The 21129-nt window shown below is 41.4% G+C and overlaps 1 pseudogene; it reads right to left on the bottom strand.

Annotated features, from left to right (window-relative positions):
• Positions 1-3915: 3915 nt before the first annotated feature.
• Positions 3916-4469, bottom strand: LOC112303228 (coiled-coil domain-containing protein 28A pseudogene; annotated as a pseudogene).
• Between the last annotated feature and the right edge of the window lie 16660 nt (positions 4470-21129).

Raw genomic sequence — 21129 nt, 5'->3', positions numbered from 1 at the left:
AATAACCTAACTTTACACCTGAAGGAACTAGAAAAAGTAGAGCAAACTAAACTCATAGCTAGCAACAGGAAGAGAATAATAGAAAATATAGTAGTGAAAAACTAAGTAGAGAATTGAAAAATACAGAGAAAATCAACAAAACCAAAAGCCAGTTCATTATAACAATCAACAAAATTGACAAATATTTAATTAGATTGACTAAGATATAAAGTGAGAAAAACCAAATTACTAAAATCAGAAAAGAAAGTAGGACATTACTATGGATTTTATAGACATGAAAAAGAGCATAAGAGAGTAATACGAACGATTTGCTTCAGGGAGAGGAACGGGATGGCAGTGGCATGGTAAGACTTTACTATTTGAATTTTGTCTTGTATGCGTGAATAATATATTTAACCAGTAACAACAACAAACTTGGGAACATGAGAACAGATCAAAAGGAAAATAATATATTAAAATGTAAATTATTTGTGCTGCACTTTCTAAAATTCTTGCAATAAACTTGTGTTGCCTTCATGATTGGAATACAAACCAAAATGGGTTTTTAATGTTTATAAGGTTTGCATGTATACAATTTTTCTTGTGTTTTTAAAATGTATTATCATATCAATTTTTATTTCTTATTTGACTAGATGAATTCAGTGAAAACAGCATCTTCTTATCTGTGAGCAGGAACTGAAACCCCTAAACGTTGCATTTCCAGGTGAGACCTCTGCATGAACTGAGAATGGAAACAGTTTAAAAACAAAAAAAAAGGAGCAGTTTCTCAGGGACCCAAAGATGGGAGATGCTCTAAAAATAGATTGGAATGTGATGGGTGGACTCAGGCATTCAGAACTAATTTTTAAGTCCCAGTGTTCAGGCAGCTGTCAGACAAAGGCAGGCAGAAGCCAGTGGGATCAGGTCCCTGGAAACCAGCCGGTGAAGCTGGAAAGAAGAAGCAGGCTATGGATGTGGGATAGGCAAGGTCAACACCTTAAATACTGTCACCCACTGTCACCCACACTAGAGGAAAAAGGCCTGGGTTCTGGTCAAAAGCAGAGAGCCAGGTCAAACCCTGATTTGACATCACTATTTTGACAACAGAATGCAGGCAGATTTGGCTGCCTTTTCATTTGTGCTGGGTGGAGAGGGTGCTGGCCAAGAATCCAAATAGTTCAAAGCTTTGAGGCTTGGCCCTCTGGCCCACTTCTCTCTGTGCTGCTATTTGCCCAGGCCAGAGTAGAACCTTAGGCTCGAACAAGTCAAGATCATCTGAACAAATCAGAATATTATAACTTTTAAATGAACATTTTTATTTAAAAAATTATTTTTTCCATAGGATAATTCATCAATCATCATTACATTATGTGGAACATTTGTTTGGATTTTTTGTTTTCGTGTTGCCTCTCCAAAAGGAATGGAAGTTCCATGAGGACGGGGGACTTTTTCTGCTTCATTCACTGTTCTTTTCTCAAAGCTCAGAAGACAGTGTGACACAAACAAATGCTTAGAAGATTTTTGTTGAGACACAAAAAATTATTGCCAAAAAGTTGTTACAAAAGTTCAAATAGTAAAGATAAAAACACATGAATTGAGTTTGTCCATATCTGCATTTAATTCTGCTCCCCCAAGATAACCATTATAACACATTTGTGTGTACAATATTAATCTTAGAACAATCGTTTGTCTTGTTTATTTCTGTATATATTAAGCAGGCCACACTGACTGGTACGGAAGAAGTACTTGATAAAGACTAGTTGAAAATTCATTGAATGAAGCCTTGGGGTGGGGTGAATCTATGGCTAGCAACAAACAGGGCTAAAAACAAAGCTGGCAGTTATGGGCTATTTCCCCAAACAAGTTAGGGTGAATTCCTGGAGTTAGGCATTCATCTTCACGTCACAAATATCAAGGAGAGCACCTGAACACTACCAGTTGTTTGTTAAGCACTTCCTCAATGACCCAACCATATAATGAGAAAAATGTGATTCTCCAGCCTGCTACACAACTTCTGGCTTCCTTGCATAACAACTCCCTGCCCTAAACTGGCTCAGTGCCTTCCTACCATACGTAGCATGCCAGTTCCGAGGCAGAATTTCCATCCCAAGAGGCTCTCTATGCCTCTTTGCTGCTGGCAAGATGTTAGAAATGAGAGGACTCTCCCATAGGCCACAGACACACATGCCTGTGTCCAGCATGTCTGGATGGAACTCTGCTGAGTTAGAATCTCTGAGAGACAGAGATCTGTCAGCATCTCTCTGTGACAGTGTCACAGAAGATTTGTCTGCATGCCAGCTTCTCTGGAAAAGGCAGTCAAAGCCAGAAAAAGTCAGCCACTCAGTCACACTGAAAATACAATATTGAAGCATTAAGCTGGAATGTGAATATTTACAGCTGTCACACCACACTCACTAAGTGAAATAACATTCTGTGCCAGACTTCCAAAGACATAATCACATGAAAACTATTTTTATTGCCTTGATGCATGGTAAAAGTAGTTTACCACAAATGTAAGACAGTCCACTGTTGGCTCTCTGCTGAGAAGCATTAATTCAGAGAGCAAAGTAGTTGGTTCCTATTTTACTTCAGGAAACATTTAGTTATAAATAAAGTGATGCACTAAGCATAGACATGTGTCTCAGGGCGGATTCTTTGCTAGTTAATAACTTTATTGAGTCAACAAAACTAAATCAACTTTCCTAAAATTTACTTTTATGATAGAAAAACTTCTGCCCTGGCTGGTGTGGCTCAGTGGATTGAGCACGGCCAGCAAACGAAATGGTTGCCGATTCAGTTCCCAGTCAGGGCACATGCCTGGGTTGCAGGCCAGGTCCCCGGGGCGGGGGGGGGGGGGGGGGGGGGGTTGTGAGAGGCAACGCACACACTGATGTTTCTCTCCCTCTTTTTCCCCTTCCCTTCTCCTCTGTCTGGAAATAAATAAATAAAATCTTTTTTAAAAAAAGAAAGAAAAATTTCTTAGTAGGCCTGGTACACTTGTAGGCTCTAATTCACTTTTGTTTTCTTCCTGGTTTCTGCTTATTTCCATATCAGGTCTTTTACCTTCTAGAAGTTAAGCAAATCTTCCAATCTTGCACCGTATTAACTGCTGTGCTCTCTTAGCGAGAGTGGGGGGAATGAAGAGAGGACTTCGTTCTCAGTATCCAAAACATTAAAAGTTGCCAAATAAGTCCTCAGGCTCTTGCACCTTGCAGCTGCTAGCCCCTGACCCTAATCCTAAACCTAATCCCTTTTCCCAAATCTTTGACTGGCTGCTTCCTCCTGATTCAGGTTTCAGTGAAAGGTCAGTCCTTCTTGACTATCCTATTTAATATTGCCCTCCTCCCATTGCTCTGTTTCATGACACTTAGTCTTAGTATTTTTCTCACATCACATCATCTGAAATTATAAAATTTATTTGTTTAATTTTTTAAAACAGTCACTTTATTGAAAATAGCAAATTTCACAAATACTCCTTGAACATTTTGTTATCACCGGCCACTGGAAAATCGGTGTGTCCTGACTATCCGACGTAAAGTGAAGCTGAGCTGCCACAAAAAGCCTGCACATCGTCAACCGAGGATCAAGAGTGGAATAAGTTCGGTGGGCTCAAGACGGGTAAATCCTTCAGCCCTATGGGTAACATTTAGCACAGTGCATTTCAGGTATAACCCCAGAAGGCAACAGTGGTAAGCATAGCAGCACAGCCTCTGCATCACATTTCCTGATTAAGTCTTCCACAAGGCCAAGTTCTCCAGTTACAGTGAATTACAGCGAGTCAACTTTACTAAAAGCAGTATGTGAAAGCAATCATCGCACTTGCACGGTAATTGCTTTAATTCCTTATTGTGGAAGATGATTCTGCCACTGGATTCAGCTGGAAAAGTAAAGAATGCTGCTTGTCTTCAAACCACAAGAAAGCAATGGCACCTCATTTTAGCTGGTAGAAGTATTTGGAACATCTTGTGCATCTGCCAAATGGAGTTTTTGTATGGAAGAATTCAATTCTTCTAAGTCAGACAGCAGCCTATCCATGTTAGAGTCACTAGCTGTTTTCCTCTTATCCTCAGGAAGTTCCTATAACTCCCCGTAGAGATCCAAATTCAAGCGAGTTAATTTTTCTGTATTTCCTGAACATGTTCCATCTGTTCAATGGAACATTCGTTTCCGAATGCTTGAAGTTTTCCAGAGTGGAAATCATTCAAAAGGCTGAGAAGCCCCTTCTCCATCTCCTGAACGTCAGAGACATTGGTAAGAAAGGAATGCTGAATCGGAGTTGACTGAGCACCTTTTCCTTCTCCACCCTGAGGTTTCGTCTTTTCTTTCATCACTCTTTTTAACTGTTGTCGCTGTGAAGTTGACTGTTACGCAGGATTTGAAAGCCCTGTGCTTTAACTAACTGTAAAGGCGCCTCCCCCCATCACTTTACAACCTGAGTGGGCACTAAAAGACTTAGGACTCCTCCTCTTCACTTTCTGCTCCTCCATTGTTTCAAGGCCATCTTATTAAGACACTTTATACCTGAGGAAGGAGGGGATCGGATCCTTTCCTCAACCTGCAAAGACCCAGGAGCCTCGGAAGCCACCGGTAGGTGCAGCTGCCGAAGCTACTGCTGCAGTTAGAGCCGGGGTCACATCCGGCTCCACAGCGCCCTTTGTTGACCATGTTGCTTATTTGATTATTGTCTGTCTCATTAGGTAAGGCCTAAGCACCATGTCTGCTTTGGATACTACGGTACTCCAGCACCTTGAACATTGCCTGGTACACAGCAGGCTTTTAATACTTATTTATGTATAACTGTATAGGTAGGTGATTAAGTTTACAGCTTTGGAGAATAATTGTTTAAGGACTTAAAGAGAGGATTTTTCACCCCAATAAATTTAATTTTAAAAAGAGGATTTTAAATTTTCAATAAATTACATTCTTGCCAAAAAGAAAAAGAAAAATGAATTGGGATTATCATGTCTATTGCCAGCTTCAAGTTGTGCCAAAAAGACATTTTATGGATGTTATAGTTGTGGTGAATTGACACAAAGTAAAGATATATGTTTGCATCAGAAGAAAAAGCATTTAAAAAATTTTAAAAGATTTTATTTATTTATTTTTAGAGAGAAAGGAAGGGAGGGCAAAGGCGAGGGAAGCATAGACGTTAAGAGAAACACCAACCAGTTGCCTCTCACATGTCCCTAAGCAGGGACCTGGCCCGCAACCTAGGCACGTGCCCTGACTGGGAATAGAACTGGTGACCTTTCAGTTGGCAGGATGACGCCCAAAACACTGAGCCAAACCAATCATGGCAGAAGAAAAAATTAACATTAGCAAACACAGCTATATCTTAAAAGTTCAAAATATGATTTCATTAATGTTGTCTCTCTGAAATCTTAACTAGATTTTTTCTTGATCAGTGTGGAAATTAGTATAAGAAACAGGGCCCTCATAAATAACGGCAACTGATTTAATTCCTCTTACCTCCACTTTCCTCTTCTGTAAAATGTAACTAATAATCCTTCTTATCACACAGAATAGGTCATGTATACTAAGTACCTCGCTTTAGTAGATGTTTAACAAATATTATTTGGGGTTGTTGCTCTCTTTAAAGTACCCGAAATCCAGAAGCCCTTTGAGTAGCATCTGGCCTGCTCCCTGACCTCCTTCAGCCGCACTGCACTCTATTACGTATCCGCCCTGGGAGGTCATTTAGCGGGCACTGTGGGAAACAAGAGTGTTCTGACTGTAAACAGCCCCTGCTTGTCAGAACAGCAACAACAACAAAATCAAGCATTGTTTTCAGTCTCGTCTCCAGCGTCAACTGTGCTTCAATAATCTAATACTAAAGAGGTATCTGAACTTTGCGCTTAAGGAGATGGTGCACCCATCCAGGGGGAGGCTACCAGTTCATTAGAAGCCACAGCAGCAGCAGAACAAAATGAACCCGAGTAGTAAATTTCAGGGATGCCTCCCCAACAAGAGGCAACTAGCTACACGAGAAGAGTTCTGACTGCCTCATTCTTCTCCCTGGCCCCATCATGAAAACAGGGAAGCGGACAAGGTGGCCCCGGGGATGGCCCAGCCTGCACCTGCCCTCCAAGGTACTAGGGTGGGAGAAGGATTGGAAGTCAACCAGTCTCCTCCTGCCATAAGTCTAGCTTATGTAGGGGGAGGTAGAGAGCTTTGAACCAATCATAAACCTGACATTTTAGGTCAGACAGAACTGAATTTTAGTAGTCACAGAAGCTGCCCAAGATGTCACTAAGGTACAGGAGAGGGGTAATCCGTAATAATAATAACACCTAATAATTACTGAATGCTTACTGTGTGCTTAACCTGTCAAGAACTTTACATAAATTACTCTGTCTAATCCTCATAATAACCTTGTGAGGTAGGTCCATTACTACAACCTCCACTGCACGAGAGGGAATTGAGAAGTTAATTTGCCTAATTCAGACCCCAGCAGTCCTGCTGCAGAGCCAGGCTCCCAACCAATGTGCACTATTGCTTCTTATACCCTAATAGGTTGGGATTTCTCTGTAAGCCAGTGTCAAGACAATGTAATTTGTCAGTTCGGAGTTCTCTCTTCTGCTTACTCAAATAACAAAATCTCTCAGGATACGAATTCCAAGAAATCTTAGCGTATTCAAAACACATTTTAAAGGTAAGAATCACTTGGAATGTACAATAAAGGCCAAATTCAATCACCTCCCAGAAGAGTTAAGAGGGCATCTGCTATATGTGCTATTACCATTTATTTTTAATGATCTCTGAACATTTCTTCACCCTCACCCAAGGACATCTTTTCTCATCTGCTTTTATAGAGAAAGAGAGAAGAAGGGCTAGAAATACTGATGTGAGAGAGGCATTGATTGGTTACTTTCTCATGGACCCAGACTGGGGATCTGCACCAGACCAGGGATCATAGGCATCCAGACCAGGGGTGGCACACACCTGCACCCGGACTTGGGATGAACTCACAACCTAGTATGTGCCCTGACCAGGAAACGAAGTTGCAACCTTTCAGCTACAGGACCACGCTCCAACCAACTGAGACACACCGGCCAGGGTGATCTCTGAACTTTTTATTAGGCTTCCGTGCCCCTCCCCCTCCAGAGGTGTCCTACTTCTGCTTCCTTACCACCTCAGAACTTTGGTGTCATTGAACCCAGACACCACTTTGCTGTTCACAATCATGCGGTGGTAGTCTTTTGGATGCATTGCATGGAGTGCCAGTTGTCTAGGGCATGAGCAAAATCAAAGTCCTTCCCTTCTCCCAGCAGGGAATGGTAGGTGGAAAGCTCAGCCTCCAGTTTGACTTTGATATTCAGTAGAGCCTGGTACTCCTGGGCCTGGTGCTGCCCTTCTGTCCGGGTCTAGGCCAGCTCTGACTCCAGGTGCAGCAGGATCCCATTGAACTGTTCCATCTGCATGGCATAGTGTGTCTCCACCTCCCTCAGGCTGTTCTCCAAACTGTCCTTCAGGTTTCTCATCGAGTCCAAGTTGACTTCCAAGTACTGGATCATATGTCTCAGCTCTGTGAATGTCATCTCACCAGCTCCTATCTCAGTGGTTTGTGAGGTGACCACTGTGGTGCTCTCCTCATTCTCCTGGGACCAGTGCTTGTCTAGCTCCTCAGTTCTTCTGGGCCAGCTCATCATACCGGGTCTGGGTATCCACCATGATCTTGCTGAGGTCCTGAGATTTGGGAGCACCCAAGTCCACCATCAACCCAGAGGTGGCTATCTGGTTTGTAGACCATTTACTTCTTCCTCGTGGTTTTTTGTTTGTTTGTCTGTTTGTTTGTTTGTTTGTTTTTTCCATGAAGAACAGCTCCACCTTGAGAGCCTTGATCTTTGTCTCCAGCTGCAGCTGAGTGATACTGATGTCATCAGTGACCTTTCTGAGCCCACTGACATCACTCTCCACAGACTAGCACATGGCCAGCTCCCTCTCACACTTGACTCTGAAGTCATCAGCAGCAAGATGGGCATTGTTAATCTACAGAATGATGTGGGCATGGTCCACAGAACTTGCAAAGATCTGAGCCCTCAGGTCCTTGATAGACTTGAAATAATGTCCCCAGTCTCTCACCTGGGGTCTCTTCTTCTCCAGGTGTTCCTGGATTTTTCTCTGCAGTCTCCAATATCTAGCCTCCAGGCTCCTCACCCTCAAGGTAGGAGGCTAGGCAGTCATTCAGGCATTACATAGTCTCCTTTTCTCTCTGAATGCCCCCATATGTCCGCCAGACCCCTGGCTATCCCTGTAGCCAGAGCTCTGGACCCCCAGCTGCCCCACATACTGGTGGAGTGGGACATGGAGATCTGGGAGCTTAAGCCCCTGGTGCCTGCATAGATGCGGGCTGTGCTGCTGGCTGGCTGGGCCAGTGGCGACTGCATATAGTCCAGGGTCCGGTAATTTATGGGGAAGCTGGAGCAAGTGCTGAAGCTCATGTTGTTCAGGGAGGAAGGGGCGAGGCCAAGACATAGGTTTGAGCCACAGTCTCTCACTCCATTTTTAACAGCTAAGAGTTTATATATCAGAAAGTAGTCCCCCAAAGTATTAATGATTTTCTTAAGCTATATTGCCTCTTACACTTTTCTGCACTTTTTCTGCAGAAAAATAAAACTGATTTCTGCACTTTTTTCAGTTAATTTCTTCTATGACTCAATTTGGCAAATATTATTGAGCATCTGAAGCATGCCATATATTGTTTGTTATGAAAGGTCCTTTCCTTAAGAACAATTACACTCTCCCAGGAGAGAAAGGAAAACACGTAATGAGCAATAACTCAACTGAGGTTGTAGTATTAGTTCTAGTGACTCTGTGGGAGCCCCAAGAAATGAACGCTTGGTCCTGACAGAAGGCTGCATGGAGGAATTAGCATTTAAGTTGGATTTGGAAAAGTGAACAGGATTTAGATAGGACAAAGATGGGGAAATAGAATTCCAGGGAAAGGGAAACCATAAGCAAATCATGGAGGTATAAAAATGAAAGACAGCCCTGGCTGGTGTGGCTCAATGGATTGAGCACAGGCCTGGGAACCAAAGGGTCTCAGTCTAGGGCACATGCCTGGGTTGTTGGCCAGGTCCCCAGTAGGGGTAGTGTGAGAGGCAACTACACATTGATGTTTCTCTCCCTTTCTTCCTCCCTCCCTTTCCCTTCTAAAAATAAATAAATAAAATCTTTTTTTTAATGGAAGACATAACCAGGAAAAGAGATATTCAGCAAGGCTGAAAGACAGAGGATGAGGCCCTGACTGGGTAGAAGCATCAGTTGGTTAAAGCATCATCCAATACACCAAGGTTGTGGGCTCGATCCCCAACCAGGGCACATACAAGAATCAACCAATGAATCCAAAAATAAGTGGAACAAAAAAAAATTGACATCTCTCTCTCTCAAATCAATTTTTTTTGAAAGGAGGATGAATATTGGGACAAGACAGGATATATATAAGAAACTGAGAATGGGAACAAGGCCGACATAGGAACAGGGTACCAAGAAAGGGAGCCTAGGAGAGAGGAGAAGAGGATTGGGAATGGAAGGCTCCAAGACCGGTAATGCCCACAGAGAGTATGGCTTGTGAGATAGTTTCAGCGTGGGAGCTATTGGTGGTTGAGGCTGGAAAATTTGAGACTAGATTAGGAAAAGCAAAAATTCAGTTTGGGACATTTTATAGTTTTTGCAGATTATCTTGGGGGGGATATATTTCAGGAGACTGTAAATTAGGGCCTAAAACTCAGCAAACTTTTTGGCTATAAATAATAAATGAGGAAGTCATCAGCTTATGGTGAGAAAGAAAATTGTATTAGTAGATAGAGTTATTCAGCAAAGAGGGTAGAGAGAGATGAGGAGATGGCCAAGAACAGAATCTTATAGGTCACCTGTTTATGGCAAATGGAGAAAACAGTGGAGGATACTGAAAAGAACTGTCAGGGAAGTAAAAGGAGAACCCATTGGCGGGGAGATCACAGAGATTCAAGAATGCAAAGAAAACATTGTGCAGAAAGTCCCTAGCAAAGGCTGTCATTCATTTTCTTAATTATCTCAGTCATGTCTTAGTCAGCTCTGGTTGCTGTAACGAAATACCCATAGACTAGGTGGCTTAAGCCACAGATATTTGTTTCTCACAGTTTGGGAGGCTGGGAAGTTCAAGATCAGGGTGCCTGCTGATTCAGTTCCTGGTGAGAACTCTCTTCTTGTCTTGTAGATAGCTGCCTTCTTGCTCTGTCCTCCAACAGCAGAGAAAGAGAGCTCTGGTATCTCTTCCTCTTCCTTGAAAGGCACTAATGGCATCATGGGAGCTCTACCCTCATAACCTCATATAAATACCTTACTAATACCTCACGTTGGGGACTGGGGCTTCAACATATGCATTTTAGGGCGGGCAGGGAACACAAAAAAATGAGTCCACAGTAGTCATGATTCTTTGGGTTACAAGCTAGAGAAATTCACTTCAAACTGGTATAAAGTGAATGTGTTGCAGCAAAGCCCCAAGGTAGCCAGGATACAAAAGGAAAGGAAACAGGATTTGGAAAATCATCAGGAATCAGGATCCTGATAGTGCTCTTACCTTCTCTCATCTCTATCTCTGCATAGCTGTTTTTGTGTCCTCTGTCTTTGAAGACTAGCTTTCAATGTTTTCTTATGCACATGGCCAAACAGGGCACTCCATTACTTCCAAGCGTGCACCTTCTCTACTCAAGCAACATGCACCTAGTAGAATTTCTCAAATCCAATGATAATTCCTGATGGATCTTGTATCCTGGAAGCCAACACCATCGTTTTCAGGTTTTAGAAGAGTGAAACAATAACCTTTTCTTTTTCACCTAAGGTGGCTTGAGTTCAGTTTCTGTTATATGTAATTGAATGACTTCAGAATTTCTGATGGTAGAAGTTCCCAAACCCCAGAATGCTTTCCAAAAAAGGCTTTCTTTCTAAAGAAACTTTCCAAGAATTGCCTAGAAAGGATAGTTCTTTCTTTTAAAAGGTCCTCGAGTCTGAATTTTTTCTATGATTTCAAATGCAAGCAACCAAAAAGAGATCACTCAATTGCTTCACCATCTCCCTGGGGCGGGGGACAGGTGTTATTATCCCTATCTGATATGTACCAACGGGCACAAAAACTACTGACTTATTTCTTAATTGTTTCCCACCTTGTCAAGAGGCCTGCTGCAAATGGAAAACCTTTTCTAGCCTCAGGACAACAGTTTCTCTTTTCAAAAGAAAACAGCAAAATATGAACAGTTAACCAAGAAGGAAGGTAAACTTCTAGAGCTCCTTTATTCCACTGAAATAAACACCAGCGACCCACTTAGTCAATCACCCTGGGTACTTTCTGTCAAATGAACCCCTGAGCAGAAAATGTGATTGGGAATTAATCAGTTACTTCAGCATTTAATCTTTTTTCAGCCAGTTTTTTTTTCTGTATACCTTTCCTCCTCTGAATAACCTTGCATCATTATACTCTTCAGGGAATCTGAGCTTTGCATGGCCTCTTGAGGTCTGGTTGCGAGGTACGTCAAGTCCTTTGGCAAGAGCAGGATTTCGCACTGTGAGGAAGGTGTCTTACTAGTAACAGCTGTTACCTGTAGGGGCATGGGGTAGAGGGGGAGATTGTGCAGGATTTTTACGTCCTAAATTAAATATTTCTGAATTGTTTGAAATTTTTACAACGAGTATGGATTAATTTGGAACCAGAAAAAAACATATAAATACATATTTTTAAAAAATGTCCAAGACCTGTCTGTTGTGGCTTAGTTAGTTGGAGCATCATCCCATAACTAGAAGGTCCCAGTTTCAATTCCTGGTCAGGGCGCATACCTAGGTTGTGGGTTGGGTCCTGGTAGGGATGTGCATGAGAGGCAACCCAGCGACATTTCTCTCTTGCACTGATATTTCTCTACCTTTCTTTCCCTCCCTTCCCCTCTTAAAAAAAGTTCAATCCCTACCCCCACCAAAAGGTAACCCCAAAGAAAAGAAAGGTATTTTACCTATGGAGCTCTCTAAGGGGATCATGTTTTCTCTATCTCCTACTGCATTTTGCCCTCTTTTTTCTCTTCTAATGGTGAAATTTTATATTTCTCTAGAAATTTTAAAGTCTTAGCCAAACTATTATAATAACCTCAGGTCTCTTCCTCCAGTCTTGCCCTTTTAAAGTCATTCCCCTCTCTTACTGGAGTGAGCTTTCTAAAATACAGATCTGAACATGTCACATGCCGTCTGCAAAGTATGTAAGGCTCCTCCTCCCCTGCAAGCTCCCAGGACTCCATGAACCAAGCCCTCCCTACCTGCTTCTCTAGCCCTGTAGCCCTTTACCTCTCACCTTGCTCTTTAAGCTTCCACAATACTAAACTTAGTTTTACGGGGTAGCATCGCAAGGACCAGTTTAAATCATCTCCATCTCTTCCTAGGTGAGGATGCACAAAGACTTCTCCAAAAAGCTTGATTTCACTGGGGCTGGACTCAGGTGTGCTCTTATCAGTAGGGTTGAGGTCATAGGGATTGAGACACAAGAGTTTGCACCAAGGGGGCGGAGGTGGATGAGGGTATAAGGGGGATAAAGGATAATGGAAAAAATACAATAAATTTATGAAAAAAGAGTTGGCACTAAAGCAGTGGAGTGTCATCACCTTGCTGATTGACTGTAAACATCTCCTCATTCCTGTCTTAACAACAGCAGAATCACCAGCACGCTTCCACATCCCCTTGACATTGGTTTTCTCTGTGATTTTTAGGGGCTTGGCATAACTCTCTGGCAGCTTCTGTGATGTCTGCCAAATGGATCACCTGGTATTTCTAACCTAGAAGCCTCCAAGTGAATGTCATATAGATCAGAGGCTGCTGCGGCTTAGCCTTACTGGGCCCCTTGAGTTCCTGTTGTTGCTGAAGGATCAGGAAGTAAGGGTGGGGAGGGGACAAGGAGGAAGAGAGGCCACACCGGAGTAGCTCTGTGCCCCAAAAAGCTGTATTATTGAAGGCCAGAGGATCTCTGACTGCAGTTATTGTGCAATAATTGGAAGCACCCCAAACTTTCATTCCTCTCGGTCATACTGTTTGTTGAACTGGTGTGCTGTAAGAACATAAAAAATGTGTGCTCATGATTGCAGCTTGGGCAAATACTCAGATAGGTGGTCATGTCTGGAAAGGAATATGTCAAAATATCCTAAGATGTCATCCCACAAAGTGAAAGGTCACCAGGTCTATTTGTGGTCAGAGCACACGCCAGGTTTCAGGGACAGTACTCAGTCAGGGCGTGTACAAGAGGCCATCAGTCCATGTTTCGCTCTCACATCCATGTTTCTCTCCCCCTCTTTTTCCCTCCCTTCCCCTCTCTTTAAAAATAAATAAAATATTAAAAATCAAATAACAATTCCTGTTACAACTGCAACTATTTCTTTCCCAGTTCTCCTTGCTTATTAATACAATGCAGCAGAAATATTTCTATTTAATTTTTTATGAGATTAGGCATTCCAATGAACAACACATGTGTCTTATATTTTTTAGCTTGTTAGATGCTGTCATGGGACCACCTTCTGTCTCCCATCTTCCCCTTATCTGAAGCCATTCAGTAGTACCTGTAGGCTCAGTAATGACCTAGTTAAATCATCCTGCACAGAGGGAGGAGGAATTTATGGCACTTCAGTCCCTCACTCTAGGATTTCCTGTCAAGGCTGATGTTGGTCTGAACTTATGTTTCCATTCCATCAGATTACTAACTGATCTTCAGTCTCATTCTTGAAACTCAGCCCTGCCTTGGACTCTAGACCCCATCCACGGATTTCAGCCTCGCGCCTTAGATCCAATCTTGGTACCCTGCCCAGTGTCCTGATCCCCCAGCAATGGGGGCATGCCTGCTCCTTTCAGTTCCCCACTCTTTGCAACTGGAATGTCTCTGAACTTTCGTCCTATTATCTATTTGTCTGAAATCTTGAGTATCTCCTATTTCAGAATTCTCTGTCTCTCACCCATTAAGACATGCCATTTTCTGTTTGTCACTAACTGTTTGCCTATGCTGTTGCTGGCTATTTGTCACTGTGTCCTACCAATGGAAGATATGCTACTATCACTGACGCTGTGTCCTCTTGTGGTATCAGATCCCAGTCTCTTCCTCTTAGTTGGTACTAGGCCACCACAGGACTCAAGCCGGGCATGAACCATTTCCCACGAATAGAATGTTTTATTATATAACTGCTCTGAAGAACAGTGCAATCTTTGTGACCCAATCAGGAAAAGCACAGCCCTGTGTAGTGAGCCTGTTGAGGGCAGATCATGGAGTTACCTGCAGTCTCTGCTCAAGCACAGTCAACCTGGATCAGAGAATTCTGAGTCCTAGTTCAATGAATGTGTGTGTAATGAACATCCATTTTGCCTTACCGAGTATTTCTTCTGTTTTAAAGATTTTTTGTTTACTTATTTTTGGAGAGAAGGGAAGGACAGGAGAAAGAGAGGGAGAGAAACATCCATGTGGGAGAGATACACTGATTGGTTGCCTTTTGCACGCCCCCCACTGGGCACCTGGCCTGTAACCCAGGCATGTGCCCTGACTGGGAATCGAACCAGGTGACCTTTGGGTTGCAGGCCAGTACTCAATCCACTGAGCCACACCAACCAAGGCATACAATTTTTTTTAGAAATCTAATTTTATTTTATTTTTTAATAGTTCATTTTATTGTATTTTTTTCCATTACCATTTATCTCCCCATACCTTCTTCCACCCCCCCCCACAATCTCCACATTGTTGTCCATGTACATGAGTTCCTTTTCTTTTTTGCTTGATCCCTCCACAACCCCCAGCCCCACCCCACAGTTGTCAGCCTGCTCTCTATCTATGCATCTGTCCCCATTTTCCTTGTTAGTTCAGTTTGTTCATTAGATTCCACATATGAGTGAAATAATATGGTATTTTTCTTTCTCTGACTGGCTTATTTCACTTAAAAAACGTTCTCCAGGTACATCCATGCAGTTGCAAAGAGTAAAGTTTTCTTCTGTTTTATGGCCAAGTAGTATTCCATTTTGTAAATGTACCATAGGTGGTTTATTCACTCATCTACTGATGGACACTTGAGCTGCTTTCAAATCTTGACAACTATAAATAATACTACAATGATCATAGGGATGCATATATTCTTTCAGATTAGTGTTTCGGGTTTCTTCAGATAAATTCCCAGAAGTGGAATAGCTGAGTGAGTCATAAAGCAGTTTCGTTTTTAATTTTTTGAGTTAGCGCCATAGTGCTTTCCACAGTGGCTGCAGCAGTCTGCAATCTCATGAACAGTGCAAATGGGTTCCCCTTTCTCCACATCCTAACCAGGACTTGTTGGTTGATTTATTGATAATAGCCATTTTAACAAGTGTGAGGTGATATCTCATTGTGGTTTCAATTTGCATTTATCCTATGATTAGTGATGTCGAGCATCTTTTCATATGTCTATGGGCCCTCTGTATGTCCTCTTCAGAGAAGTATCTATTCAGGTCCTTTGCCCATTTTTTAATTGGATTGTGTTTTTGTTTTTGTTTTTTGGGGGGGGTTTGGTGTTGAATTTTATAAGTTCAAATATAAATTTGGGATACTAACCCCTTGATACTATAATTTTTCCTTTCCCACTCTCAATCCATAGAGTTCTGGTAGGGTTGACCCAAAGCCCAGGTTTAGCCCTGGCCAATCAGAGCAACTCAGTGATTGTTCCTGGGATGTGCATGTGACCCAAGCTGGGTCAATAACAGTCTTATCTGGGAATGTTACTGGAGCTTTCAGAAGGGAGGCACTCAATGTTGGGGTTCATAATTTGGTAGAATGTAACCTAGAGCTGCTGTTGGCCATCTTTGTTACCACATAGGGAGAGGCTGCCTGGGAATGAAGTCAACTCAGAGGAAAGCAAAACTGAAAGAAAGAGGCAAATTTGTCACAACATTGATCCAATTCTAAAGCCAGCAGCTCAACAATGGACTCCGTGGTTTATGAGCCAACATATTAACTTTTATTGTGTAAGTCAGCATGAGTTAGATTCCAATTACTTAAAAATATTACAGCTAGCAAAGAAACACTGGTATTTCCTTCTGCTTTACCATCTGGGTAAACTTCGAGGGAGGAAATACACCACAGAAAAGCAAGTTGAAGAAAATGTGCCCCAAAATGTATCTTTCATTCATTCAACCATTACATAAAAGCAGCAGCATAATGCCATGGAAACAGCACAAGCTTCATAGCCCGCCAAAGCCCTGTTCAAATCTTAAATTGTCTCTTTTCTAGCTATTTATATTTACTGGGCATGTTAATTTACATTTCTGAGCCTCCATCTCTTCTTTTGTAAAATGGGAATAACATTACTTACGTCCACCCTGATCTGTGTGGTTCAGTAGTTTGGGCATTGTCCCACAAACTGAAAGGTCACTGGTTCAATTCTCAGTCAGGGCCTGCCTGGGTTGTGGGCAACATCCCCGATGGGGGTGCATGCGAGAGGCAACCAATGGGTATCTTTCATACATCAGTGTTTCCCTCCCTCTCTTTCTCCCTCCCTTCCCCACTCTCTAAAAATCAATCAATCAATCAATCAATCAATCCTTGGCAATAAAAGGCATTAAAAATAGTAGTTATTTTAATTATAAAATACCTTGAACTACAAGAACTTTGGGCTCTTGTATTCTAAAGGTATTAAAACAACAAAAACAAAAGCAAAAAAAGAAAACCCACCTTAGTCACTACCTCCAGAGAGTCAAAATCTAAGGAAGAAACACAATGTTAAAGAGAGAGGGGCGGGGGGCAGGGTAAACTTTCATGTGTTTGTTAGAAACCTTGATAACAGAGGAAGAAGCTCATTTCTTCTGAGGTGATCAAAAAGGTTTCATGGAAGAAGTGGAATCTGGGCCCTAGACTTGTCAGAATTTTTGATAAGCAGAGATTGGGAGGAAGAGCACCTCAGAAAAAAAAAGTGAGGGAGGGAGGACAAAAATGCATGGGTATGCGTATGGGATAACAGAGCACATCGACATGGCTGGGGCACAGAATCCACACAGGAGGAGCAGTAAAGCTGGAGAAGTTTGCTGCTGCCAGACCTGGGGTGGGGTATGTGCTGAAGAAAGTGGCCTCTCTTCTATTCTCAGAGAATAGAACCTTTGAATAGAACCAGGCAATGGGAACTTTTGAAACATTTTTGGACAGTGTTTGTATAGGATGAAAGTTATGATTGATCAGAAAGTCACTTGGATCCCCTTTCAAAATGCACACTGACCAGTTGTTCCTGGTACAGTGAGCCACTGTAACTGAGCAGAGCTTGTTATAACCTTCAGCCATGTGCAGGAACACTAAAATGGATGGAACACATCAGCCCTGAGGCAGAAACACCATTTTAGAGATTACTGATTCTGTGTGTCAGAAGGGCCCCAGGATCAGTAAAGCTGTTAAAACACACAGAGAGACACACACAGGGACAGGGGAGGACCTGTAGTCATCCCTCCCACAGACTTCTACAATCATTTCCTTCTAGATTCTTTCTCTGCCTCCAGTCCTCTCCATTTCAAACCATTTTATGTTTTATGACCACATTAATCTTCCTGTTCTGATCCTGACATCCCAATTCCAAAACCTTTAATGACAAGCCACTATCTACAGAACAGACTGAAATTCTTTGTTTTCTCATAGAAGGTCCTCCCTTTGAATGAGACTGCAACCACCTTTCAAACCTTGCTTTCCGCTCTTAGTCATCAGACATCTCCTGGTCCAGCTAGGCTGTACTAATCAAGAGGTCCTTGCTTTCCTGTCTCCATGCCTCTTTCATGCTGCGCACTCCGCCTGGAACACCACTCCACATTTCCCCTCTCATCTCTCTTCATCTTCTCCATCCCTGAAGGCTCAGTTCAAATGTTTTCCTGACCCCTGCTCTCTCCCACCCTGCCTTTGATAATGTCTCTCCATCCTCAACTCCCATAGATCTTTACCTATATCTATCTCTCTTTATGTGTGCATCATCAGTTGTTTATTTTTTAAATATCAAAATTTAAAATGCAAAATAGTGTAATAAATGAAATAAAAACCACACATGTGAGTATTCCTACCACCCAAAACTAGCAATTTTAACAGTTTAATATTTGCTTCCATTTTTAAAATTTTATTTATTTTTAGAGAGAAGGGGAGGGAGGGAGAAAGAGAGGAAGAGAAACAGCAATGTGTGAGAGATACATTGATTGGTTGCCTCTCACATGCCCCCAGTGGGGGATCTGGCCTGCAACCCAGGCATGTGCCCCAACTGAGAATCGAACCTGCAACCTTTGGTTCTCAGGGCAGTGCTCAGCCTACTGAGCCACACCAGCCAGAGTTGCTTCCATATTATTAAAAGAAGTGAAACATTACAGATAAATTAAGTAAGTCTCCTTTAACCACACACTCTCCCGCTCAGTCCATGTCCCCTCTCAATGTTCAGTGGCAACTGCTACCATGAGTTTGGTGTACGTGCTTCCATTCCATTCCTTATCATTTTATTTGCATACATGTATGTATCTATCACCAATAGATTGTGATGTTCTATGTGTTCTTAAATTTACATTAATGGTGTCATGATGTATGTATCATTTTGCATCTTTGCTTTTATCATCTAAAATTGTTTTTGAGACCAATTCAGGTTGATATATGAATATATTGCATTTTATTTATACATTCCTGTTGGATAAAAATTTAGGCTGCTACCACCTTTTTTGCTATTATAAACAATGCTGCAGAGGACATCCTCACACTTGTTTCTTTGTACATATGGATGGGCATTTCTTTGGGATACATACCCAGAAGTGTATGGCTACGTTATAGAGTATGTACCTTTAAAGATTTTTAAAGTTGTAGTTAAATACACATAACAAAATTTACCATCTTAACAGTTTTATAGTGTATAGTTCAGTAGTGTTAAATGCATTCGTTGTTGTGCAACCAATCTCCAGAACTCTTTTCATCTTGTAAAACTGAAACTCTAAGGGTAGGTACATTTTTAACATATTATTGAGTACATGACATCTCATCTGCTGAACTGTGAACTTTATAAATGTGCGATCACACTGGCTAGATAGCTCAGTTGGTGAGAGCATTGTCTTGATATGCCAAGATTTCAGGTTGGATCCCAGGTCAGGGCACATACAAGAACCAACCAATGAATACGTAAATAAGTGGAATAACAAATTGATGTTTCTCTCTCTCTCTCTCTCAAATCAATCAAAAAATTAAAAAAAAATAAATGCATGATCAACATCTTATTAATTTCTACATCTAGCAAAGTGCCCCGCACCATATTTAAAAGATAGATATAAAACAATTTGTTGAGTGAATGAAATAATCAACCAATCAAAAGGAATACTATAATTTTCACAATTACGGTGGGATAAGATTTCCTCATTCCACAGGTGAGGTACTGGAAGTCAGCCTGGCACCCTCATCTATTTGAAACATAGCCTGCAAGCCAAAAAAAGGACAGCAATGATGTGAACAGATAAAATAGCTGACAAAAAAAAAAAAAAATCTGTGCTCCAAAGCATATGTGCTTCACCTTAGGAGATCCCTTTTGGACTTTTATTTGGAGTGTACTTATTATTTTAAAATTTTGTTATAAAATGTGGCACATTTGGTGTAAAATTAGGAGATTACAAAAGTATACACAATAGGTATTTTAAAAATCACCTGTTGTTGCAGATAGAGAGATGCAGTGTCAGATTCCCCCTCAGGAGAGAGCTGTGCCGCTGCAGAGAGTATGGTCAGCTGACAGCCTTCCAAGGGTAACCTCTTGGTCACCCTCAGCTTTTCCGCCAGTCGCTCTTTTCTCAGAGTGGCCTAAGGCAGTGACTGTGAAAGGTGGCACAATGGCCTGGATATTTTTACCCTTACATTTCCAACACACAATCTTTGTGCCAAAACTCCCCACCAAGATGGCAGATTTTGTGTCATGTCTGACCACTCCATCTGCCCAATCCTGCTTCCTCCCTTTCTTTTCATAGATGTAACTCCCCAACAAATTTTATTCCTAACTCCAATTCAGCATTTGCTTCCTAGAGAACCCAACTGGCACACTCATAACTCTATCATCCTAATTCCCAGAGGTAAAAACGCCATGACCATTCTGAAGTACTTCTTTCCAGTCTGTTTACTATGAATATACGTACTTTGACATTCTGTGGTAATTTTCATTCATTTTAAATTTAACATTTTATTATGAAATTAAATAATTTTCAAAAATGTGATTTTAGACCTGGCTGGTGTGGCTTAGTTGATTGGAGCATCGTCCTCTAACCAAAAGGTTGTGGATTTGGTTCCTGGTCAGGGCAAATATCTTGGGTTGTGGGTTCGATCCCTGGTCGGGCATGTACAATCCCCGGTCTGGGCACATACTGTATGCAATTGATTGATGCTTCTCTCTTGCATCAGTGTTTCTTTCTTTCTTCCTTCTTCTCTCCTTTCTTCTCTCTTTCTAAAAAAAAAAAGCAATGCAAAAATGTCCTTGGGTGAGGATAAAAAAAATAATATACCAGTTTTCAAAAATTATTGCTTTGTTAGACATTTACATTGTTGCCCGTTTTTGCTTCTAAATAAATAATCATGCAATTACTACTATATATAAATCTTTGCTCATATCTGTAATTATCACCTTAGAATATATATACATAAAGATGAAATTACTGAAACAACAGGTTTCTATGCTTTTATTTTTATCCATATGAAAATGAATGAATTTTAAAAATATTTCATTGAAAATATTCATTAAAATATTGAAAAATATTTCAATACTTCAATATTACTAAAAAAATGTGTAGTGAAAAACAGTAGTCTTCTGCCTCATTCCTCTTCATAGTCCCAAAATGACAATTTTCCATTTTTCACTGTTGCTTCAGATATTTGCCTTCATAGGTCAAAACAGTGTTTATGCTATTATTTCCGGATGTATCTGTGTTAAACACGCTCTACTGCCTTCCTGTTGTGGTAGATGAGGGTGCACTTTTATAAATATACCACATACCCAATCCCATTTTTCCTTGCCCTTCCTCCCGAAGTAGTTAAATCATAATTTTGTCTTATATCAAAAACCAATATTTGAGATCAATATGAATATTTTCACAGGGGAGTCAAGAATTGTAATCTGACTCCTTTCTTATAAAACTCAAGTGACTAAGAAGCCCATTTTACTTCATCTG

This window comes from Desmodus rotundus, chromosome 5, assembly GCF_022682495.2.
Source record: "Desmodus rotundus isolate HL8 chromosome 5, HLdesRot8A.1, whole genome shotgun sequence".
NCBI classification, from domain to species: domain Eukaryota; kingdom Metazoa; phylum Chordata; class Mammalia; order Chiroptera; family Phyllostomidae; genus Desmodus; species Desmodus rotundus.
This window is presented reverse-complemented; position numbering and strand designations above follow the sequence as displayed.